Below are 26,405 nucleotides of genomic sequence, written 5' to 3'. Positions count from 1 at the left end.
TTGCTGACACTTTAGTTTACCTTCTTCCACGCTAACACTAGCATAATTTTTGCTGCCAGATTTTGGTGATATAACAAATTCAAGTGAACTGCCTTGTAGATCTGATTCCTCTAACAGATCTCGTAGTCCCACTTAGTGTGTGTGTGTGTGTGTGTATATATATATATATATATATATATATATACACACATATACATACATATATACACACACACACATGTATATACACACACACTTCCCTCTCCTACACAGCCACCTTCCCAAAGGTTATAGAGTTCAGGGACACTTTAATCTGGAGCTGATCTGTCAAGTGACTTCCCTCATGCCCCCCTCCTCTTACTCAATCCCCCTCAATCTCATCGCAACACGCACATAATAAGACCACTGTCTAAACACACTATCTTTTAGTTAGCTCAAAGCTTTGTAATGCTCTTATTTAAGAAAAAAAAATGTTGCTTGCATAGAGATACGGATTACCAGCTTTGTTTATTTACAACCCTAGAACAGAAGAATAATCTAGAAGAAACATCATCTTTTATGTCATAGAAATAACATTGGTACTGGCTGTAAACATAACCCTTTGGTTCTATTTTACTTGGCTTTATCTTGTGCATGGAAGAATCTACTTTCTCAGAACTAGATTCAACAGTAAATATCATGGGCTTAAAGGGGCAGAATTTGCATTCAGCGCAGGATAGTGAATTGTGTATGAATCAATCAGGCATGGTTCTTTGGCCTCACAGAAGTAACAGTCCAGTAGGGAAGAAAGTTTGCAATAAATTAAACAAATGAATATACATTTACACACTGGCATCAATGCTCTGAAGACAGTGGACACTGATGTGGAGACGGAGAACACAGCATTGTCTATCGTAGTTATGGACGTGATGACCTATTTGAAAGGATGACAAGAGTTCAGGAAGTTTCGCTCTCATTTCATCAAAACTGACCAGAAGCTTCTGCTCAGAAGCATGCCACTGTGGTAACAGAGGCCAAGACAGAATGATCTGCACTAATAACTCCTACACTGGTTTTAACACACAAATTTTGAATGTCTTACTAAGGTAGAGTCATTACCTGGGGGTGGTTCTCCTTTTTACAAGTATGAAAATCCTTCCAAAAACCACCACGGAGAAAAAGAAAAAAATATCTTTAGGAAGCTTCTATTAGATTTTCTATTGTAAGAGGGAAAGGTCTCCTTTTAACGCTACTGTAGGCACCCTACCTATGAAGTTGGTCTCAGATATGCTAAAAGAAAAGCTGTGATTGTAAAACTCATGGCAGGGTTTTGAATTAAGAAGGATGGAAACATGGAGAAATGTTTGATCTTCGTTGAGCAGAAGCACTACACTGAATGCCTTTTGTACATACAAAAGTAGGCCAGAGGTGTCGTTGGGATAAGGCAGAGAGCCAGTTTGGCCTCCATGGAAGATTAAAAGAATTTGGGAAGAGTGAGTAGGCACTGGAACAGATCCGAGAGAGAACAATTAGAGAGGAGAAAAACAGAGAGAGAAACCCGGACTAACAGAGTGAGGGTTGGGGATTACAGAGACGAAAGAGAAAGACATAGACAGATGTAAAGAGAAAGCTGGAATCAAAAAAAAAAATATAAATGAACTTATATATAAAACAGAAACAGACTCACAGACATAGAATACAGACTTGTGGATGCCAGAGGGGAGCAGGGTAGAAGGGATAAACTGGGAGTTCGAGATTCGCAGATGGTGACTGGTATATTAGATAAATAAGTTTATACTGTATAGCATGGGGAAATATATTCAGTGTCTTATAGTAGCTCACAGGGAAAAGAATAAGAACATGAATATATGTACTTTCATGTATGAGTGAGGAATTGTGCTGTACACGTGAAATTGACACAACATTGTAAACTGACCACAGCTCAATAAAAAAGAAAGCAAGGGGACAGACCTACAGACACACAGGCACAGGGAGTGGGAGTGGGAGAGAAACCCTGGGACATGGCAAAACTGATGCTAACAATGTGGGCACACAGCCAATGAGAATTTTGCTATGGCTAGACCATCTATTGCATCTAGAGATACTAATAAGTAACAGTGAATTCAATGTTCTTTCTCATTGTCTGCTGTAATTTCTCTCTGTGAATCTTTAGTAAAATCTGCTAGCAAATACTCCCTTTAGCACTGAGAGTATTTTGTAGAAATGAAGGAAGAGTAGAGGTACCAGCTACCAGCCTGGCGCAAGCTGGTGAGAGGGGATGATATAGGATCCAAGACAGTGGGGGACAATGAATGGAAGAAGTGGGCTTCCCCATGGGGCTGACTCAGGAGGTGAGTAACCGGCCATTTTGCAAAATTATTGTTGCCCCCTCAATGTCCCAAGGGATTAATTCCAGGATCCTGCAGTCCAAAATCTGTGGATGCTCAAGTTCCAACTATAAAATGGGACAGTATTTGCATATAACATAGGCACATCCTCCTGTATACAGGCATACCTTGGAGAGGTATTCAGCTCCAGATATTCAGACCTTGGTGCGTTCAGTTCCAGACTACTGCAACAGAGCAAAGATTGAAACAAAGTGAGTCACATGAATTTTCTGGTTTCCCAAAAACTTTTTGGGAGGGAGAAGAGGACAGAAGGGAGGTGAAGTGCACAGTGTAAGAAGAGAGGGAGGAAGGGAGGGAAAGAGAGATGGGGAGAGAGAAAGAGGGAGAAGTCCAGAGATCTGTCGAACATCTCTCTCATGTATTCAGCTGAGTACTATTCAGTTCAGGCACGTGAGGAAACTACTTGAGGCTAAGAGAAGAATGACCCAAAATGTTGACAGGTAACAACGGCCAGCCTTCACACTGGACCAGCAACAGTTCCTGTTTCTATCAGTCAGACTGGAAAGCCTGAATGTTCATGGGACACTGACTGGGAAAAACACTCCGGAAGAACTTGCCTTGGTAGTCAGTAGTAATTAGCTGTGGATCGAGCACTGTTCCAGTTGTACGTAGCAAATATTAAAGACTCCCCCAAATCAAACTGTTTCCAAATAATTGTATGTCACAGGATATTTATAGAAGCACTAAAATATCCAGCATCCAAAAACAGGTAAAACACAATATCTGGCATCCAATCCACAATTATCAGGCATGCAAAGAAACAGAAAAATATGATGAATAAGGAGAAAGTAAATCCCTTAATCAAAATCAATGCATAGCTGACGCGTATTAGAATTAGCAGACCAGAACTTTAAAACAGTCATTATATTGTATTCCAGATGTTTGAGAAAGACCTAAATCAATCACATACAGATAAAGAATACAATGTGTGGGATGAAGAAAAAGCACTTGATGAGATTATCAGCAGATTAACTGTTAAAGAATGACAGATTAATGAACTTGGAAACATAGCAGTAAAAACAATTTAAAAATGAGAGAGAGAAAGTATATAAAGTAAATTAACAACAACATATCAGTGACCTGTGGAATAACTTCAAGTAGCCTAAGAATAGTGTAAGTGGATTCACCAATGCAAAGGATATAGAGAAAAGGACAGAAAAAAAAATTGAAGGTATAATGACTGAGAATTTTCCAAACTTGATGAAAAATACATATACCTACAGATTTAACAATCTCAATGAAGCCTAAACACAAAAGAACTGAAGACTACATCCAGATACATAATAATTATATTGCTGAGAAATGATGATAGAGAAAATTTTAGCAAAAGCTAGTGGTGAAAAAAAAAACAGTATGTACAGAGAAGCAAAGATGAGGATGACACTGTATTTATTATCAGAAACAATGCAAACAAGAAGACAGTGGCATAAAATCTTTAAAGTCATAAAATAAATGTGAGTTTAGAATTCTCAACCCAAAAAATTTATTACAAAATTGAAGATGAAATAAAGATATTTTGAGACCTTCCCCACAAAAAAACTCATAGTGCAATAAATATATAAAAAACAGCAAGAGATGATAGGCTTAAACCTGACTAAATTAAATGTAAATGGTCTAAATAGCCATTAAAAGGCAGAGATATCAGATTGGATTAAAAAAAAGACCCAACTATATGCCGCCTACAAGAAATACATTTTATAAATACACAAGTAAGTGGAATGTAAAGAATAGAAAAAAGGTATGCAAAAATTAATCAAAAGAAAGCTAGAGTGCTATCTTAATATCATACAAAGCAGATTTCAGAGAAAAAAAATATTAACCAAGAATGAAACTGGTAATTTCATAATAATAAAAGTGAAAAATCACCAAGACTTAACAATACTGTTTATATATCTAAAAAGAGTTTTGAAATATATGAAGCAGAAGCTGATACAACTAGAAAAAATAGACAAACCTTATAACCTAGTCTACAATCTATAATTATTATTGTATAAAGACAATGCTATCTCAGTGGACTGTTAGAATAAGTAAATAGAAAATCAGTAAGACTTTAGAAGATTTGAACAACACTAACACGAAATTGGCCTGATCAACATTTGTGGCATTCTTTGACCAGCAATAGTGGAATAAACATTCTTGTCAAGAACACATAGAATGCTTAGATAGACTGTATTCTGAGTCATAAAACAAGTCCCAATTAGTTTAAAATGATTCAGTCATACAAAGTATGTTATCTGAGTGTAATGAGATTAAATTCGAAAGCAGTAACAGAAAAATCTCTGGAAAGTTCCCAAGTATTTAGAGACCAAAAAACATACTTCTAAATAAACCATGAGTTAAAGGAGAAATCAAAAGAGAAATTAGAAAGTATTCAGAAGTAAAAAGTTTTAAACAGTATGTAAAAACTCGTGGGATACCACAACAATAATACCCAGAGGACGTTTTTTTGTAGATCATCATGAATAAAAGAACACAAGAAAGGTCTCAAATCAATGACCTTAAATTCCACCTTAATTGGGAAAAGATAAACTTAGTGATCATGAGTAAGGCAATGATTTCTGAAATACAACACTAAAGGCATGGACCATAAAAGAAAAATTTGAAAAACTAAGCTTCGTCAAAATTAAGGACTTTTGTTCTACCAGAGGATAATGGCTGAAAAGGACGCTGAAAAGACAAATCAATATTGACAGAAACACTTTAAAATTATAAATCTGATAAAGCACTTTTATTGAGACTATATGAAGACCCCTCAAAACACAGTCATAGCTTTAAAAAACCAAGCAACCCAGATTTACACATGGGCAAAAGAGCTGAACAGACACTTCATGACTAGACACTGATAAGTATGTACATTAAATATGTTCAATATCATTAGTCCATTAGGGGAAATATAAAATAAAAACACTACACTCTCGCTAGAATCACTATAATTAAGATTAACCATTACCGGGTCTCGGCAAGGATTTGGAAGTACTGGGACTCTCATATATTCCTGGGGGAATGTAAAATGGTTTAAGTGCTTTGGAAAACAGTTCGGCAGTTTCTTAAACTGTTAAACATGTGCCTGCTGTGTGATCCAGTCATGTCATCTAAGTATTTACTGAAGAGAAATAAAAGCATCTGTCCATAGAAAGGCTTGTGCATGCATGTTCATAGCAGCTTTACTGGCAATAGCCAAAAAAAACTGGAAACAATCTAACTGTCCATCAACAGGTAAATGTATAAACCACCTCTGGTGTGTCCGTATTACAGACTACTGCTCAACAGTAAAATGGAGCGAGCTCTTGATACACGCTACAACTTGGATGAATCTCAGACTAACGATGCTGCGTGAAAGAAACCAGACCAACAAAGTATACCAGCTATGTGATTTCATTTATACAAAACTCTAGGTAATGCAACCTAATGCATGGTGACAGAAGTAAGATCAGTGGCTGTCTGGGGACAGAGGTGGGGTGGAAAGGAAGGGGAGTAAGAGAGAGGTTTTAAAAGGCCACAGGAAAATTTTTGAGGATGGAGGTGTTTACTTGCTCATGCCGATCGTTTCATAGTTATGTATGTCTGTCAGCACGTATCAAATTGCACATTTTAAATATGGGCAGTTATTTGTATGCCAGTTATACCTCAATAGAGCCATTTCTTTAAAAAGAAAAAAAGAGTATTCATTTCCTCATTTGTACTAACTTCATACATAAGCTCAATAATCTTATAGCTATTGTACGGTCCGTGCAGATGCAAAACAGCCCCAACAAAGCAGAAAGCTCTATCAGACAGCACTGCTCTCACTCCTGTTAATTGTAATTAGGAAGTGAATGATGACTTTTAAAAAGCACACAGGGATTACTCTTCTTCTCGCAAATGCCTCCAGTACTTTTATCCATGATTTGCAATACTCTGTAATTTATGCAAAGCCCCTCGAATATCATGGTGCCACATCTCGTCAAAAAACTTTCTGCAATTGGATCAACACAACCTTCTTTTTCTTTTTCTTTTCTTCCTCTTTTAAAAATCACAGCTTGCAACCATTTTCTAAGTGCTCACTGCCTTCTCTACCTGGCTAGGGTCATACAAAGAACCAAATATTCCAGCTGTGTAAAATGATCTCTGTATTTGACCTTTTCTGTGGTACAGGGATAAAAAGAAACTTGTATGCATTTGGGGTACAATTTATGCTTGTGAAATACAGTATTAACCTGCAATTTCTAAAACTTCTAACTCCACCCTTGGCCTATTTTATGGAAGTTGACTTTAAAATCGCCAGAAATTCAGAAACAGTTGAACTAAATTACGTGTTCAAGAGAGTGCTATGTTTAATTTATCCTAACCTTTCTCTTGATTTTTAAATGGTCCTTTTCCAAAAGCTAAATGACAGTTTTTAATATGAATCTGTACCTCTCCCTCATTCTATTAGCAGCGGTCAGATTAATGACCTTAGTGACTGAGACTGAATAATCAATATTTTATGCGTATAGGTATACTTCATTTTCTTGTGCTTCACTTTATTGCATTTTGCAGATAAATTGCATTTTTTACAAATTGAAGGTTTTGTGGTACCTCCCTGTGTTGACCAAGTCTATCAGCGCCATTTTTCAAGAAGTATTATTTTTCTAATTAAGGCATACATACTTGTTTTTATGGACATAATGCTATTATGCACTTAACTGACTATAGCATAGTATAAACATAACTTTTATATGCACTGGGAAACCCCCCCCCCAAAAAAAATCATGTGACTTGCTTTATTGCAATGGTCTGGAATGCAACCCATAATATCTCTGAGGTGTGACTCATCACTAATTTCCCAGTGCCAATCTGAGAGAACCGCAGACTGAGTGACTGAGAGAACGGAAGGGTGTTTTGTCTTCAGAAGGTTCCGGTTATAAGAAAATGCTCAAGACAGAGGCGTATCTTGTCACCATGACCCTCAACCTGGAATCCGTGAAGACAGAAATGGAAATCATTAAGGCCTGATCATGCGTGGGCATCTACCCCTGAAAGCGCAGGTCCAAGCTCAGTGAAGCAGCGATGGTCTTTACTGTTGTCTAGTTTTCGCTCTGTTCAGTATCTCATGCTGACCAGAAGTTCTATTTGGCAGTTGTTCATGTTTCATATTTTTAAAGAGAAAAGTAATTAAGAACTCTGGTACAAAACAATCCCCAAACATGGAGTCTACAGGGAAGAGAAATTATAAATGTTCTTTGGTGGTAAAAACGTTGGCGCCACCACTGGACTTTATCAGCAAACCCCTTAATTAAGAGTTGAAACCGTGGTAGGAATTCAGGGACTGCTGGAGAACAAGGACCCAGCACAACTGGGGAATTAAGAGGAAGTCTGGCATCAAACTAAAGGCTCTAAATACCTGGGGTTTATTTTGGGGGAGGGGTATGTCTAAGACGAATTGAGATTTTCTGGAGATGATGTGAAAGGCACTAGTGGGGGAGTCAGGCAAGAGGCCTGGGCCCATCTTATTTCTGTTCCTAACCTGTCAGGTAACTGATAAATTTAGGAATACTGTCATTATTTAGTAATTACCCTCCTCTTATCTATACCTTTTGCCATGCGACTTTGGAGTTGCTGCCAAAAGGTGAGGTATATTTCTCCCCCAGGTGCTTTGCTTTGTTCAACAAAATAACAGCTTACACCTCCAAGGCTACGTCTTGAAAGGCCTCGTCTATTTCCCCTTAGGCTCTTGCACTATGACCTTCCCCTTGGGAGCATGCCTGAGCTAGCCTGCTGGAAGATGAGACCAATGGAGCAGGGCTGAGCTGCCCCATTCTTCCCAGCTGAGGCCAGCCAAGACCAGCCAACCTCCAGCCAAGATCAGCCAATCTCCAGCTGGGAACATCAGAGCTGTATAGCTGACCACTGTCTGATTCAAGACCCACAAGCAATAAACTTTCATTGCAACCTGCCACTGAGGTTTTGTATTTGTTATGCAGTACTGTGGCAGCAGATAACGGCCACATTCTCTGAAATGCTAGAAAATCAGAATTTAAGTAGATAGTCACTCGGGTCCCTTACAGCTCAGCCACTGCAATGGAAGCAACACAAGGTCTCGGGCTGACACATCAAAGTCTTCCCCCTGTCACTTTGGACCTACCTATCACAGACTAACTACCAAACAGTGCCACCAGTCAGCCTCAGTTAACCTCACCCATGCAAGGGCCCCTGCCGGGTAACCATCCTTTATGAGTCTTATGTACTTCAAACTGCCTGCAACGTTGAAAGACAGGAGTGACAAATGGCCAATGAGACCCAGTAAGGCTTCAGCGTTGCTGACAGAACAGAGAGGAAGGAAGGGAAGAAAGGAACGAGGAAAGGAGAAAGACGGGAGAGATGGACAATACCCCCAGAAAGGCACTCCCTCATTAGGCCACCCTTGAGCCCACCGATCTTCCCTCACCCCACCCAACACCCCTAAGTTACGTAGCCCACAGGGTCCCGGAGGGAACGTGAGGATGGCTGCCAGGGTTAACAACCCGGGTGTCCCCAGCTTGTTTAAAGTTTGCATTACGCCACTTCGCTTTTACGAAAGCCCTCCATTAGCACCACTTCTCGCCTGCCGCAAGGAATTCAAAGAGGATTTTCACTTTTACAAAAAAAGGCAAACACTGAAAATAGTGTTCATCTGTTTTGCCGGCAGCGGGGGGCTGGGGGCTGTTACAGAAGCAGCTGTGCACCCCGCAAGAGTGGGACCACCAAGCTCCCTCCCCGGGAACTGTCCTCGGCATCGCAGCATCCAGCCGCCAGAGCTCTGGACTGCGTCTGTGAGCATCTGTGCTTCATCTCCACTTATTTTGTGCATCTGTCAGCAAGATGTGTCCTAAGGCAATTGCTTCTTCGCTTTACGCCATTTCGGTTCATGAAAGGTTTCACAGGAACACCCTACTTTCACATAGTGGGGGAAGCCTGTAAGACTTCTGGATTAAGCTCCTGGAGGAATGAGCAACCTCCACTTTGTTGATTAAGAATGGATAAAGAAGGGGTGTGCGTGCGTGTGTGTGTGTGTGTGTGTGTGTGTGTGTGTGTGTAATGGAATACTACTCAGCCATAAAAGAGAATGAAATTTTGCCATTTGCCAAACACGGATGGATTTGGAGGGCATTATGCTAAGTGAGTTAAGTCAGACAGAAAGAAATTCTGTAGGATATCACTTATAGGTGGAATCTGAAAAATACAACAAACATAAAAAAGTGAACATAAAAACGAAACAGACTCATACATATAGAGAACAAACTAGTGGTTACCAGTGGGGCGAGGGAAGAGGGGAAAGGCAAGACAGGGGCAGGGAATTAAGAGGTACAAATTACAGCTGTATAAAATAAGCTATGTGCAAAGACATTTGTACAACATGAGGAATACAGACAATATTTTATAATAACTATAAATGGAGTATAACCTTTAAAAGTTGTGATTCACTACATTGTACACCTGTAACTATATAACATTGTACATCAATGACACTTCAATAAAAAAAAAACCCTAATAAAATACCTGTAACCGACAGAGAGGGGTATAGAACTATGTGACTTTGGGCAAGTTGCCTGACCTCTCTGAGCTTTAATTTTCTCATCTGTAAATTGAAGATTAATACCTGTCCAGTATGACTTCAGAGGGTTATTTCAAGGAAAAACTATGTGATAACATCTACAAAATTGCTTTTAAAACCCTAAGGTGTTCTACAAAAATGCCAGGCTCTATCATGAGCACAGTTAAGGGCACAGGCCTTTGTTGAGGGGGGCGTGGTAAGGCAACTAGTTAAGACCTGGGGGGTCTCTCAAGGTCTTGCATGGAATGTTTGATGTACCCACTTCTTCATGAAGCACTAAGCAGGCTTCCAATGATCTAGCAGAGAAAAAAAAAATCCTCCCTTTCTTTCCTTAAAAGCAACACTTAGAAAAATGTCAGGTCAACATTCGGACGTGGCCACTCAGATCCTGCCCTTTGGTCCTTACTTTTCAAAGGCATAAAGCAAAGCTGGAGAGCAGCAGTGGTCTTAGGATGAGCAGGTCTTCTTAAGGCACCGAGCAAGGAGAGCTGGATAAAGCAATGCTATCCAACCCCTACTGCCCAAGGGCATTCAGATGCCACATGGAGTTGACCTTCTTAGAAAAGACTCTAATAGCGATGTCCTCCCCACACACCTACATGTTACTATGAATCTGTTCACAGCAAGGAAACCAATAGACAGATGGCACTGTATCAGGTGCCAAGTATACACCATTTCTTCCATGCAAAAGCCAAATGAAAAGTCAGAAAATCATCTTAGTTTTAGTATTGTCTGCATAACAAAGGTTCATGGTGAAACTAAAGCAGATCTGCCCAGAAATAAAAATAGAAGCCCCATTATTCGACCCAAATCATTCTCTCATTCATCAGATGGAAGTAGGCTTTTAATTGTTTTTAATTTCATGCAATAAAGGCATCTAAATATCTCATAAATAAATTACACACACTGATGATCATTCTCTTAGCTGAAGTCCCTGAGGCATCGTCAGTATAAGCAAATACACCAAGTTCTGTTCAAACAGCAGACGTTACACCCACAACACTTGCTCTTACATGGCTCCCCAGCATTTCCACCGTTTGCTCCACACTCCTGTTGTAGGGGACACACACACCAGCCATCATTTCAGGATGGACCTAAGGAAATAATTTTATTCTGATTTATTTACATACTTGGTCTCCAAACGATAAGGTTTCAAAAGTGAACAGTCTCTAAATCTGAAACATAATCCAGGTGTGGGTGAAAGAGATTTAACTGTGGGTCCATCATTTCTAGATGCCTCCCCCTCCTTATGATGTTCCCGGGGTGGGTGGGTGCTGGCCTTGACAAGACCAGACCTTCTTGTAAACACTGTGATGGGACTTACTAGCAGGAAGATAACCCAGGAACTTATCTAAGGCTTTAGCGGGTTACCCCTGGTCTGCCTTGAGTGCTTCATACAAGTAATCTGGAATTCATGGATTTATGGGATACAGCTTTCTGGGGAATGGATAAAAAAGTGAAAAAAAAAACCCCCAAAAACTGGGACTCCTTAAATCTAAATGGCTTCACCTAAATTAACCTGTATCAAACTTTCAGGTAGCATTTGTCAGTTACTCCTAAACCGAAGTGTGGAGTTTAAGAAGCTGCATCCAAAGCTCAAGGTCCCTTCAGAGACAGATGCAGGGATGCTGAGAATTACTTTTGTTTTGCTGATATTCTTCACTAATTATTAGTAATGCTTGATGTTCGGTAAGATCCATGATCCCCTGTGCAACAAAAATATGCTAGACACAACATCTCTCCTTTAAGAATAAACAACATTTTAAGGGGAAATGTTCTAATTCCTTGGAGTCTGCAGGAGTCTGAACAACCCCCCCCCCCAAAGATACCTGCATCCTAATTCTTGGTACCTGTGACAGTTACCTTACATTGCAACGACTTTGCAGATGTGATTAAGTTAAGGATATTGAGGTGTGGAGATTATCCTGAATTAGCCAGATGGGCTTTAAATACCATCACACCTGTCCTTCTAAGAGGGAGGCAGAGGGAGATTAAACACACAGAGGAGAAGGCCATGTTGGGGAGATTTGAAGAAGCTGGCCTTGAAGACTAAAATGACACAGACACCAGACAAGCGATGTTGGAAGTAACCAGAAGCTGGAAGAGGCAAGGAACAAATCCTCTCCTAAAAGCTCGGGAGGGAGTGTGCACCTGCTGATACCTTAATTTCAGCCCACGGACACTGATTTTCAGATTTCTGGCCTTCTGAAAGAGGAAGATAACAGATTTCTACTGCTGTCAACCAACAGGTTTGAGGTGACTGGTGACAGCAATCACAGGAAATTAATACATACCCTAAAGATGTCCTCAAACATTAGTTCATTACCTAGAAACAAAACCCAAGAAAGCAATATGGCTTCTTCTAGAACAATGTATGCTATTATTAGCTCACTCGACTGGCAAAACTGGCCTGTGCTCCTAATGGAAAAGCTAGACCATGTAAGCTTACTAAAAGGACTTTTCTTATTACATAAGCATCCCCAGTACACAGCTCTTTACGGACATTTAACATATGCTCAATGAGTGGAGAGTAGAATTAAAATATTAACAAAGTGAGAGTTTGGGGGAAAAGTCATCAAGTTCACGCTGGGTGACTAAATGGGTAGATGGGTGGATTGTGGAGTGAAGAGGAGACTGGCAGACCACTGTATCTGATGACAGGCATGATCACAGCAGAACTCCTTTGCACTTGTGAGATGTGTGTGATGGGACGGCCATCTTGAATCATGGTCCACAGAAGCTCAGAGCTCTCTCCAGTGTGGCTTCCACGTGCCTAATCTTGCCTTCGGGTTTAACGGTTGGCACACCCATGGCACTCAGCGTAGGTTCATGTTTTGTTTCCACGTCACTCTCAATATCAAGTTTTGTTTGCCATGCTTCTGTGATTTGAGCAAAATGGGCTCATTCTGGCCACGCCAAGAGGCCTCTTGGGGAATGTGCAACTTACTCACCTACGACTTGAGCTGAAGGAGTTTCAGCAGCAGGTGAATGAGGACAGAGAGGAATCTAATAGAGAGGAAACAGACCCTTTGTTCCTCCCATGTCAGGTTTTCAGAGTATGTCCTCAGCATTTGATCTGAAACGGAGCCATTCCCCAGGAAAGTAAGCAGAACATGCATTGTAAAGCTAAGCATTAGTCATATTAATTAGCTGACATTTGGGGTTATTCATTCTTTTTCTTCTTTCAATTTCAGAGATTAATTGAAAGCTGTCAGTACCAAGTTCTTTCTTATTAAATTGCCATCAATTAGTCAAAGGCTTAAAATGGCGCACTTACCCTTTTATATGTCATTTCTCACTTTGAGTGATGCTACATCAAAAAGCAATTTTCACTTCTAATATATAAAATGCATCTGCTGCCTCCCATGCCTGTTATGGGAAGATGGACTGCAACACTGGTGACTCAGTTTCTTTGTGAAACGAGAAATCCCACAAGAAGGAAACCACCCTTTGCAGTTGTTACATTCAGCTGACAATAGATGGTGAATTTAACATCTCTAACGCACCTTGGCTAATGGGCTACAAAATGATCAACCTAATTTATTAGGGTGGTTATGCAGTACTCTGGGTGCTCTGCATTATTTTCATGCATTCATTTTTGGTTCCTACACCAGTGCTTCTCTAGCTGCAATCTGCATCAGATCTCCTTTGGAGATGCAAGTTCTGGCTCTGGAGGTCTGGGGTGGGGCCCCCTAACCTGCATTTTAACAAGTTCCAGGTGACACCAGTGCTGCTGCTCTGGGACCACTTTTTGTGTAATAAGTGGGATGAATGAAGAACAGAAAAGTGAGTCAACTTGGCTAGGATCCTCAAAAATCTGAAAAGAAAAAAAAAAGAAAAAAAGAACACGCCACGTCAGTGTAAAAATGACAAGAAAGGAATTGTGAATCCAGTTCAGTGGAGTGTGTTGCTTCCTGGCTAGGTGTTGAGACAGTTCCCCACCCTGGACATTAGGATAAAGAGAGCGTCGGCATCAAGGAGAAGCATGATTATCACTTATATGTGGAATCTAAAAAAAAGATACAAATTCTTCTTATAAACCAAAAACAGATTCACGGACATAGAAAACGAACTGGTTACCAAAGGGGAAAAGGCAGGGAAGGACAAATTAGGGGTTGGGGACTAACGGACACACATTACTATCTACTAAATGGATAAACAACAAGGTCCTACTATAGCACAGGGAACTATATTCAATTTCTTGTATTGAATATAATGGAAAACAACCTGAAAAGAAAACATATATATGCATGTATATGTATAACTGAATCACTTTGCTGAACACCTGAAACTAACATTGTAAATCAACTATACTTCAATTAAAAAATGAAATAAAATAAAATAAAATAAATAAAAATGACCCAGAGCAAGCCCAACATTGCTAATAAGTTTCCAAAACTTTTCAATCTCCCATTTTGAAAGTAAGGTCCTCTCTAATATCAATTTCTCAAAGACTGAGATTGTGCTTTTCTGTGGTGTCCCCGGCACCCACTTTGGCTGGTGGACCTGAGGTGGACTCTGCCCTGGCCTCCTCCACACACCTTTGAAATGGGCCACCTCTGCCATGGAGGTGCAGATCTTGGGACTGCATCTTCTCTGTATCAACTGAGTCCCTGCCCAGGCTTCCCAGTGTCCAGGAATGGCACCGACATCCTTTGAGCCTAAGCAGGAAAGCCGACAGAGCCAAATCTCTCATTTTTTTCTTTATATACCTTTCTAGTTGATGAATAACACACTACCACAAAGTGCACAAATCTTAAGTGTACAACTCAGTGAACACTGACATATTTATACACCCAAGGAACAAGCCAGACCGAGATGGAACACAGCACTGCCAACAGGACTTTCTGCCATGATGGGAAAGTTCTACAATAAAAACTGATTATGCACTGCCCAATTCATTAGTCACAGTGCCACTAGGCACATCAAATGGTGCCAGTGCAACTGAGGAATTTAGTTTAATTGCAGTGGTTATTTTCATTAATTTATACTTAAATGCCAGAGTGGCTAGTGGCTGCTCTATTGGACAGCACAAGTCTAGAACATTTCCAGCTCTTCAGGAGTTTCCCCTGTGCCCTCTCCCTGCCCGTATCCTCCAGACCTAAGCCCTCTTCTGGCCTCCAACACCACAGGTTAGTTTGAACTACCTCTAGTTTAACTGGGATCAAAAACATATTTTTAGTTTTTAGATCTGGTGCTTTATTTGAATGAATGATGGGAAAATACTAGGAAATAACTCCTCAGCTGTACACAAAAAAGCCAATATCTAACTTTACTATTATTCTTGTCTCTATTATGATTATTTTTATCTACTAATACTCCTTAATTTTCCCTTGATCAGGGGAAAATAGTTTTAAAACATACTGAGAGCTACTAACTCCTACACACAAAACAGAAAAAATAAGAGTCGACTTATTGGTTATTCATTTAAAATACTATGTAGATAGAGCTTTCTAAAGTGTTCTAATTTCTTTTTTTTTTAATTGAAGTATAATTGATTTATAATGTTGTATTAGTTTCTGGTGTATAGCGTACTGATTCAATTTTATATATATATTCTTTTTCATATTTAAATTACTATCATTCTTATTAGAAATACCCCAGACCATTCACTGTATCTGGTGTTTGAATTTCCACAATTGTTTCAATATCTTTTCCCACTTACAAGGTTTAAAAGCCCTGATGCTCACAGTTATCTTAGATGTTTCTATAAATCTGACAAAATCCAGAAAAGTATTTTGTACACAGCACCTGCCCAAGGTTCACTTATGGAAAGAAGATAAAGAGGGTCCCACAATGAGTACTAACTTTAAATGTTTGTTCTGAAATGAATGTCAGTAGAAGGTCACATTTTTCTGTTCCACAGGTTGTTGAAATCACCTGTCCCTTCCTGCCTTTTATAATAGTTATTATTCACTAAATTACTGCTACTCAAAGTAGCCAACAGACAAACTGTTGTGAACAGTGAGAAGATAAGGAACCTGAAGTCACTATTTCTCAAAGTCTTATACTAGAGAAGTGTCATCTGGACTAAATAGTGTGCTGAGTGATTTACATTCTGACTATGTTCTCTAATCCACTGTTGGCCAGTGACAGTGATGGCACAGGTCTGTGGACCATACTTTGCCCTAGACTATAAGCTCCCGAGAGCTGTTTCCTAAAGAAGAATTACCCAAGCATCATTCAGTCTGACTCTCCAGTGCCTTATCATTCTTGGCTTTAGCAAGTGTCCAATAAAATATTTTAAATAAATAGCTATTGAGCCATGTAGACTTTCAACTATGTTCTATTATATATAAAATACATGTAATAATATGTAATTAACTTTTATCAGGTTTTGTCCAAACTTTCTACCAGAGGGAATTACTGTCTTGGTGGTGGGAACAAATGGTTGCCTTCCTGATACCTCCTAAAAGATACAATGAGAATCATCAGACCCAACAGAGAATTGTTAAGTAGGCTAATTCTATTTAATGAAACTCAGAAAAAAGTGACATCTTTTTAAATAGACTGAATCCTAACATTGACTAAAGAGGCTCTAATTTATATACTTCTATTAGTAAAAGAAGAATTGGGAAACTAATGTAACAAATCTTTTAAGTCCTCCTAAATAAAATTCTCATCATTTGAATGGTTCTAGGTAATATTAACACACAATTATGTTAAGCACAGAAAGAACTATATGTTTGATGAAATATAATTACTAACCACTGCATGGTTAGCATTTTTTATTGGGGTGAGCTGGTCATGGTTCTTGTGTGCAAGCAACAAAAAGTGACCCTGCTTTATTAAAAAGTAAAAGGGTCTATTGAAATGGTAATAGGTAACTTGCAGCATTGCTGGGAAGCCTGAAGAAGGAATCAGGGAGAAGCAGAGGAGGCTAAGATGAGCCACAACTAGAATCCCACCCCAAGCTGCCCAGTGAGGACATAACGTGTTGTCGCACATCTTGTAATGTCGGCACCATCTGCACTAGCTCTTACTGGCCCTGTGTACCCAACTGCTACTACCAATAAAATGGATTCTTTCCTAGTCCGCCTCTACTCCACAGTCTAGAGTTCATTTATCTGATGGCCCAAGCCGAGACCACACGCCTGCGCCCTGGCTGCAAAGGAGGCTGGGAACTGAGTGTTTTAACATCTCTGGCTTCTATAGTCTCAGGAAGGAAGGAATCCTCCCAGGTAGAAAAAGGAGGCAGCTATTTGGCAGCCGTCCCAAACTGCAAATGTACACTGCAATGTCTTTCCAAACTATTCATTTTAGGAGATGACGAATAATTACTAATGTGTGGATACAAATCATTACTAATATACAAAGGATCTATAAGTAAAAAGGTCCTCCAGCATCTTCAAAACGCCAGCTGTCTTTCATTCCAAATGTAGTCCTCATGACTCAAAACATTTTAGTGTAAACACTTTCAGATGTTATCTGCCCAGGGAGAGGCTTTGCAATGTATGACTTCCTCCTCCATTTCTACCTCTCACAATGTATTTCCCAAGGCCGCCATCTAATTAACAATCACAAAGCTTCCGACAACACGACTGCCTATGAAACAGCTGGCTTCTTCATTAGCTAGCTCCTCTCCCCTCATCTCTTCCTATTAGCAGCTGATAAAAAGAAATCAAAAGCACCTGATACCCATTTTTCATGATGGAGAGATTTCATTTCTTTCTGAAGCATGAATAAAATTCAATTTCAGAGAGCTCTCTTCTCCATTTGGAAAATGAGACTCTCAATACCAAGGCCTTTATCTGGTAAAGACCCCTTTCTGAAAATGTTTACTTGCATTGTATTAAGCAAGACACTAATACACTATACATGCAGCATCAGATGCACCCACGCTTAATTCTTTGGACCATCTCAATTCTATTTCCATAATAAAAGATCATTATTAAAATCAGTATGTATGATGTGCAGCTGAGCATATTGCCATGAAAATATGGAAAATAAAAAAAAATTATAGAAAGAAGGTTACAGACATTCGTCAGTTTCGTTAGTTAGTAAAAATTTTATGTAATTGTCTGCTCTGTAGGAGATTCACATTAATTAAGTGACTAGTATATGCGCAATAATGTACATAACCAGATACCGTCTCTGACTTTACGAAGCACATGTTCTGGTAGAAGAAATAGGCAATAAACATGTAAATTGACAAACCAAACAGTATTAAAGGAGTGCACAAAGCAATACCATGGAAGGTAATCAGGGCAGTCCTACTTGACACAGGTGATTAAGGATGTACCAGGATATGTGGGTGTGTGAGAAGAAATAAGTCATGTGAAAAGTTGGAGAAAGAACATGCCAGGAAGAGGGTCTAGCAATTTCAAAGTCCCTGAGACACAATGGACTTGATACGCTCCAGGACTTCATAGGAGGCAGTCAGGCAGGAGCTGGGCAGGAGTCAGATCACTGTGGGATGGACACTTTGGGCCACAGAGAGGAGTATAGATTTATTCTAAGAGTTAAGATAGAGAAGAGACAAGAATTGATTTATATTTTTTAAAAGATCAGCATGCCTGTGTGGAAAACAGATTAGAGATGGTCAAGAGTGGAAGTAGGGAGATAAGTTAGGGAGGTTCTGTGGTCAACCAGGCAAGATGGTGGCTTGAATTAGTGATGGTGAGAAATGGGTGAATTTTTAAAACATTTTAGCAACAGAACAGATAAGAATTACTGACGGATTCACCATGGGGAATTAGCATGTGACAGACTGCAAAAATGACTACCAATTCTCTCTCCTTCCCTGTATCCAAGTCCACTGATAGTGACCTTCCAGCTTCTTCCATCAGGAGGTGGAGTCTGTTTCCCCATCCTTTGTGTCTGGGCTTGGACATGTGACTTGCTTTGGCCAAATGAATGAGGTAGAAACAACACCAAACCAGTTCTAAGGTTGGATTTCAAAAAGCTTTGTAGCTTCCACTCTCTCTTGGAGACCTGCCACCAATATGAAAACATGCTGAGACTAGCCTTCTGGAATATGGGAGACATATGGAAAGAGGATCCCATTATCCCAACATCCCAGCAGAGGGCATCCTGGACCAGCCAAACCCAAGCTGATCTCCACCTGACCTCACACAAGAGTCAACTAGCTGAAAACAACCAAGCTCAGCCTGGATCTGCACAACTGCCCAGACAACCTGCAGACCAGTGAGCTAAATAATATTCATTGTTTTAAATCACTACATTTTGAGGGATAGTATGTTACACAGCAACGACCTATTGTTACACTTGCTAAGAAAAAAATCAAGTGTGACATTCACATTATATAATTTATAAAACTGCAATGCCCTACTCAAGAAAGTTTATATCTTTTTCTTATTCTATGGGCAGCCCTAAGCATACGCTATAATGTATCATTGGAGGGTGGGTCTATATTAAGATGTATGACACATCAGAAATACATGATAAATTCCTCTTCTTTAAGTTTCACCTTAACTAATAATGCCAAGTAAGAAAGCAACAGTTTACGTGCTACCGAGTTTTATAGAGAAAGTGTCTTCTTTTTAATTCTAAGTGTCAACTAACAGAGTTATACTCTTATTTTCCCAAGTAAAGATATTATTTTACATATACACACCCTCATACTTACCTGCTTCTTCCTAATGCTTTCATTTCATGAAAGGTGATACTCTGAAAAGAGAAATCCCAGGGAGAAAGCTCATGAAGAGCATACCACATTGCTCACAATTTTCCAAGGCCTCTTGAAAACATGGTCCCCAACAGATGTTGATCTGTCAATGTTGTAGAAGAGGGAATACAGGGAAAGGACCACCAAGATGAACACTGGGGCCATAATGTGCCCTTGGACAGGCCACTTCATCTGTTTGTACCACAATTTACTCACCTACAAAAAGGGAATATAGGATTGATGAAGATCCCACCATTGATACTGGATAACCAAGAAAGGAGGACTTAGGCTCCCCCATCATGGTCCACCTCGCATAAAGTGTCGAAAACAGACATGCTCATGGTCTTGGATCACTTCTTTCCATTAACAGTTCACGTGGGATGCAACAGAAAGCCAAGGAAAATTCCAAAGATTTATCTCAGAGCCTCAGAATACTGTCTCAGGTTAATCCCACCACAGATTCAAGTAATCTGAATAAAAAGGGACTGAGGAAAAGTTAGGTTCTTACTAACTCTCCTGAAAGCAGAAAAAGGATGTGATGAAAAAGGAGCCATGTCATCATCCAAAGATGTGCAGGGTGGAAGTGGGGACTGAACTGTCTGCTAGTGTGAGGGCGAGCACATAAAAAATCACAGCCTCCTTCCAATACTTTTCTCTGCGTGACTCAAGTTCTAGTCCAAGGTGTTTCAATCACGTGCTTGACAATGCTTTCCCTAATGTCTTTTCATTTGTGTGTTAACAACTTTTGCACCATCAACAGCTTATCTGAAGTTTTCTTTTTTTTAACATCACATTTGGGTGTGTGCTCAGAGGGTGTCACTGCTGCCCTGGTCCCCGTATACATAATCTGAACAACCATAGCAAAAGAAAGGGAAAATTTTAAGTCTGTAATGAAGACAAAACCAAGAGCAAAAATCAAAGAAGACAGGGCAGTAGTCAGGGAACTCGTGTTCAGGTCCAGGAAAGTTTCCGATTGCTGACATCACTGAGTAATTTGCCATTCAGGAGTAGTGAGTTTTCTCTAAACGTGAGTGCTTGCCCACTGAGTACCACTACTTCTTCGTTTTAACCATGAATTCTGGGAAGTCCTGAGCAGAAAGCCTCCCACACTAAACCCTTAAACTCTCCTCCGTGAATTCATCCTTCTGCTGCCTGGACCATAGCTGATCTGAGCCGAGCTGTCAGTGGCTGTCCACATTCCTGTTTGAGGCTCTTCTAGCGGAATTTAATATTCATGGGTTGTTTCTCTATTGTCAGAGCTGTTTCTGTTCCCAAGAAGATGTGACCCTAACCTTCAGCCTGATAGTTCTACAAGACCAATTTCAGGATAACTTGGGTTTCGCTGTAGGGAATAAAGGGACAAAGCAGGAAGAAGAACTGACAGAGGTCTGTATCACACAGAACTGAGCTGACAGGAAGTGTTATTAATTTATCAGACAGTAGTCAGGTATAGGGAAAGATCTCAGCCTCTAACAGCAAACAGAAAATTCTGAACCTTTGTCATAGTTCAGTCAAGCTGCTTGCTGATTGTTGCCTCAGTTTCCCTATTTGTGAAATGAAAAGAATACAACCCTCATAGTATATTGTAAAATTAAACAACATAAAATATGTCAAATAACCGTAACCCTGGATAAAAGTAGCGTAAGAAGACTATTTAAGGTCTAATGGAATAATGACACCAAAATAGGTGGTCTAAGTATGACAGAGGTATAGGCCAGTTTTTCTGTGACTTTCTGGGCTTTCATCTCATTACCACAAGATGGCTGCCATTGCTCCAAGCATCAAGTTCTGACAAGACTTCATTGAAAGCAGGAAGAAAAGGTGTTGAGGTTTCCCTTTATGCATGTCTCTCTCTTTATAAGGGAGGTAAATCCTTCCCAGAAGGTTCACCTCCCAAAAGAACCACCTCCCCACTCCAGGACCCAGTGGTTAGAATTGGGTGTGGGGCTGTGTCCTCTGTGCAAAGAATGCTGGGAAAGTCACTATCTGGCATTTTTAAGCTTCTTTGATGGTAGCAGGACTCTGCCACCAAGGAGGAGGTTTGGGAGAAAGGCTAGTGAGGAGGGAAGTGACAATTTCCACCACAGCAAATAGAGGAGCTGGGATAATTGCTGGCAAAGAAGTACTGGGATTAAGTGAAAAATGAATGTTCATTCCTTTTGTTATAATTCATTATAATCCTGCCAACTTCGACTCTGGATGTGGTAAATATTCGTCATGGATGCTGTGCAGCCTCCACTTCCCATCAGTTCCCAGCCTCCCTTTTTGGGGAGCCCCCCATCCCCCACAATCTTGCATGGTCTTGGTGGGAGTTACTGTGTCCCTTCTTCTAATGAAGCAGTGGGTGAAATCTTTCCTCGTACAGCGGTACAACCAGAGAGGGCAGGTACCTGAAAAAGGACCAACTTAGACTTTCTTTCAAGGACTCTGCGCTCTGGATGAGTGATGCAATGGCAGCTAGGGGATAACTAAAGAGGCGGCGGCAGCGACCGTGGGAGCCTGCCTGCCACTTCCCTCTTCCCACCGTGTGATGCTCGCTCACCAAGGTCCTGACATCACATCGGCCTAGATGCTTCCCAGATCTTTCCGTGGGTGCACTTCTCCCCAGCTGCTGTGGGTGCTGGTGCTAACAGCTTATAGTCGCCTCTTTCCCCAAACAAGTGCCCTCAGCAGACAGGAACCCCCGCCCAGGAGACGCTTGAGAACAGCGATTTCCTGGAACCAGCTCACGCCAGCTCACAAGAGCTGAGTGCGCACATTTCTTCCCAGCTCCACATCCAGTAACTTCATCTTGGCAGCATGAAGGAGGCCACCGTGGGAGCATTCACACCATGGAAACTGGCAAATGCTACAAATCTGGTTCCCCCCTGCCCCAGGGAGCCGCTTTACGAGGACGTCACTGCCTGGAGGCTACGCTCCAGCCAGAGGCAGTCCACAGCTAATGACTGCCTGATACAGGAGCACAAAGGCCTGGCCCTATGTCTCAAGGTGGAACAATTCTCTGATATTTAACGTCAGAGCCTTGCGACACCAAGTGGAGGCTAGACTTCACCTGAACCCTAATTTTTGCTCAACTCCTTCTTCAGCCCTGTCCTGTTCCCCTGACTCCCTACAGCTTTCTCCAGGGAGCATTCCCTCAGTACATCACCTGTACAAGAATCCCCTTCTGAGGCTCTGCTTCTGCAGACCCCAAAGTAAGCCACCCCCGTATGCCCTGGGCACCAGTCTGTTCGCAAAGCCCGAGACTCACGAGGTCCACCAATCCTTAGTCCCGCTGTCTTTCCAGTAAGTTTCTTTTTGCTTAAGATACCCAGGGCTAGCTTCTAGTTTGCTTGCCACCGTTGAAAAATTAGGAAATGAGGTTTATAGAAAGGAACTCGATCGCCACCTTCATCTGCTGGGAAATGCCTTCAGTTTCAGGAAGGAAAACAGTCCAGGAAATTAAATCTGTGAACACAAAGCATATGATCTAAAGTACTGAATCAAGCGGCCCAATCTGATACGTTAAAGATGCTCAAAGAGTGAATGTCATCTTTTCAATTACAGTTACATTAAAATGATTCCAATCGCCAAATGAAACCCCCATACCCATTAGAGGCAATTATTATGTAATAAAACACTCTATTATACTCAGCCAGTTAAATCCTACTGAAAGACTTCCTAACCTAATATATTATAAATCCAGAAATAATCCATGTATGCAAATAGCTGCAGAAAGATCTTTGCAAGTACCACCACTTCATGTCAACATTTTCTTTCTTTTGTGTCTCAACCCTCAGAAGTCAATTATGCTTTGAAAACATTGAGTCTTTAAATAATTAAATGCTTTCACATTTCGCCCAATGAATAAAACAACCTTAATTAAGAGAGAAATTCTAGCCCTGTTCACATTAGCAACTCAAATAATACCTCTTAGGGCTCAACTTGGAAATATGGAAATGGAAAGTCTTTGACCTGCCCTGTTGGCCACGACTCTGCAAAGATCTAGAAAGTTTACACCAGAAAGATGGCACCAGCGGTGACTCAGCCCTGCAGCTGACAGCCTGGGCAGAAGTATGATGTTTGAATTGCCCATAAATTAGGCACCCAAGGCTGCAAAATATGGCAGTGTAAATGCCCTCCAAAGCAGACTTAGTGCAACGTACTTTACTGTATAGGTAAATCCCTAGAAGTCCCCTGTAAACTAGTTCAAGGAAAGAATCTAAATCAAGTCTCTCTCTAATTAAAGGAACCCTGAGGTGAAAAGCTTTGAAAAAAATGCAAAATCCTCTTTTAAGAGGATTTTAAATAACCTCTCTCCCACCTATTTTTACCTACGATATTGGACTTATGCATATGACATCAGATCAAAGATAAAGCCTAGTAACAAGCTGCAAAAACCATTTGCTGAGAATCCGTTCTTCCCAACGGAAATGAAGGCTGTGGGATGACTGTCATGTGTCAGTGCCAGCTCAGCAATTATAACAAACACCCCGTGGGGATGTTGATGTCGGGGAGGCTGTGCATGTGTGGGGGTGGGGAATTGGGGAATCTCTGTTTCCTCCTCTTAATTGTGAACCTGAAACTACTCTAAAAAATAAAGCTTTTTTTTTTTTTTTAAAAAGAACCTGTTCTTCATAGCACTTATCATGCACTTATATGGTTTTCTGTCTGCCTTCCTCACCAAAATATAAGCAGAGTCTTTATCTCTCCACTGAAGGGTCCCAGGCCTAAACCTGTGCCTGCCCCCCCCAAACCACCACTGAAGAAAGGTCTTCAATAAAGATTTGGTGGGTGGAGGGAGAAAACAGGATAAATGAGGACCTAATTTTTACCAGTAAAACCCTATACTGATACATTAACAAAAACAGTAGCAAGGCACTTGCAAAGGCATTAAAAAGGTTCAAGTTTTCAAAAATCTCAGTAATCAAAATACCTCCATAAAATAAGCAGAAGACAGCATTTCCCAGGTTTTGTATCTTGAGAAATCAGAGAAACATAATCTAGCAGAGAAAGTGAAGTACCAGATGGGCCCAAAACTGAATGTACACGTCTGGTTCCTTGACTTACTGGGTCAAACAGATTTCAGGGGTGACTCAGAGTAATTGACACCTGCTCCCAGCACAGCCAGATATAGTAGCCACTAGCCCCATGTGACTTCTGAGCATTTGAAAAGTGGCTAATTTGAATTGAGATGCGAGATGTGCTGTTAAATGTAAAATGCACACGAAATTTCAAAGATCTGGGCAAAAAAAAAAAAATGATTCAAAAATGTTTAAATTTCTACATATTGAAATGATAATATCTTGCATGTACTGTCTTAAAGATGGGCATTAAGACTAATTTCACCTGTGTCTTTTTACTTCTTAAAGTGCTCCCCCCCAGAAAATTTTAATGACATAATTAGGTAGCTCACATTAGTGACTCAGAGTAAACTTTTTGGACAGTCTAGACAGTGAGGCCTTCTTACTCCAAACACTTGTAACTTTCTGCCCAGAGGGCTTCTATCCGGGCTGTAGGAACTCACTGAGCCCTTTTGCAGGACAAGGCGGTCCCTGTCAAACAGTTAACCCGGAAGCAGCCTTTAACCAGTGGCAGAAAGTGAACTGCATCAGCTCACCAGCTTCCTTGACTTTTATCTGGGACAGGTCAGAGGCACACTCTACAATGTTTCATGAAGCCCCCCAGCAGGCTGAGCACCAAGTATCCATAGGGACAACTCTCGCGATAACATTCTTCACCCAATTCCTTCTCTTCCCCATCTCACCGCTCCTCACTCAGCTATTTCCTCAAATGATTTCCCCAAAAAAGTATACTCGTGTTCAAATCTTCTCCCAAGGTTTGCATCTGGGAGAACTCAAATGAAAACAATGTGGAAAACAAAACAGAACAGTAGCAAAACCTACCAGACCCACTCCATTCCTGTCAGGGAGTCTATTTCAGCTCTTCAGAAACTTAACATCTCCTGAAGGCTTAATAAGAGCCTTTGATACCATCATACCCATTGTTCCTGCTTCATCAGAGACAGGATAAAAATAAAACAGGTGAATAGAAGCAGAAAACATGTTAAATTCCACCAAGTATAATGTAGCGTTTTACTTTCCCTCCTAGATCGTTTATTGGATTCCACTCAACTCAGTCCTTAAGAAGATTTTTATAGCTCTGTTCTCTTCTCCGAATCTGTTTGGGAAGTTCTGACTCTTTTAAAGGAAACACTGGAGTTCAGAGATTCTGAGATTCAAAGGAGGGTTGTATGATCCTCCACCAGGGATTTGAATCCTTAGGCAGGTGCCTCATCCTTTTCTCCCCACTAACATGGCCTGATTCCAAGAACGGTGTAAATCAGTAAAAATAAACCTTCCACATTCTACGTCTTCCAAGAGCATTTTTATCCCCAGTTCTACTGATCTTCAGGCTGGTCTGTTTTTAAAGCTTTTATTTGAATTCCTTTCCTCTTCTCTCCAAATACCTTGGTAGTAATAAATAAGTCAGTTCCCCAGATAAAATACACCCCCTCTTTATTACCTGACAGTGCATAACCCACCATCACCATGTTTGAGGCACTAAGCCCTCTGGCGGCAAGAATAATCAAAGATTGAACTCAGGTACTAACAAAAGTAAATACGGACACTGGCTGCACTTGGCAGAAAAATTACAGGATTCTTGGAGGAGGCAGCATTTGCTTTGGAAGGTATGCTGTTCCTGGGAGCTACATCCTAGTCTCACTTGGTTTGCAGGCTCTTTTATACTTTCCTATGAGAGCAAATGTATGCAGCAGCTTTGGGGGACAAAACAGTGTGTGCATGCATTTTGCCCTGGGGACAGCCTCAGGTGGGCAAAAGGGTGTTGCTGAGTCATTTACCCAACAACCTGAGATGCA

The 26,405-nt window shown here is 40.6% G+C and overlaps 1 protein-coding gene across 1 annotated transcript in view; it reads right to left on the bottom strand.

Annotated features, from left to right (window-relative positions):
- PAK5 (p21 (RAC1) activated kinase 5) overlaps positions 1-26,405 on the bottom strand; it is a 245,165-nt gene that overhangs the window by 152,152 nt on the left and 66,608 nt on the right. The window contains exon 2 of the mRNA XM_032461833.1: positions 2,474-2,530. The gene's annotated coding sequence lies outside the window, so the exon portion shown is untranslated. The remainder of the gene's footprint in view (positions 1-2,473; positions 2,531-26,405) is intronic.

Source organism: Camelus ferus, chromosome 19, assembly GCF_009834535.1.
Source record: "Camelus ferus isolate YT-003-E chromosome 19, BCGSAC_Cfer_1.0, whole genome shotgun sequence".
In the NCBI taxonomy this organism is placed as follows: Eukaryota; Metazoa; Chordata; class Mammalia; order Artiodactyla; family Camelidae; genus Camelus; species Camelus ferus.
The sequence above is the reverse complement of the archived record's forward strand: the minus strand, read 5'-3'. Positions and strand labels throughout refer to the sequence as shown.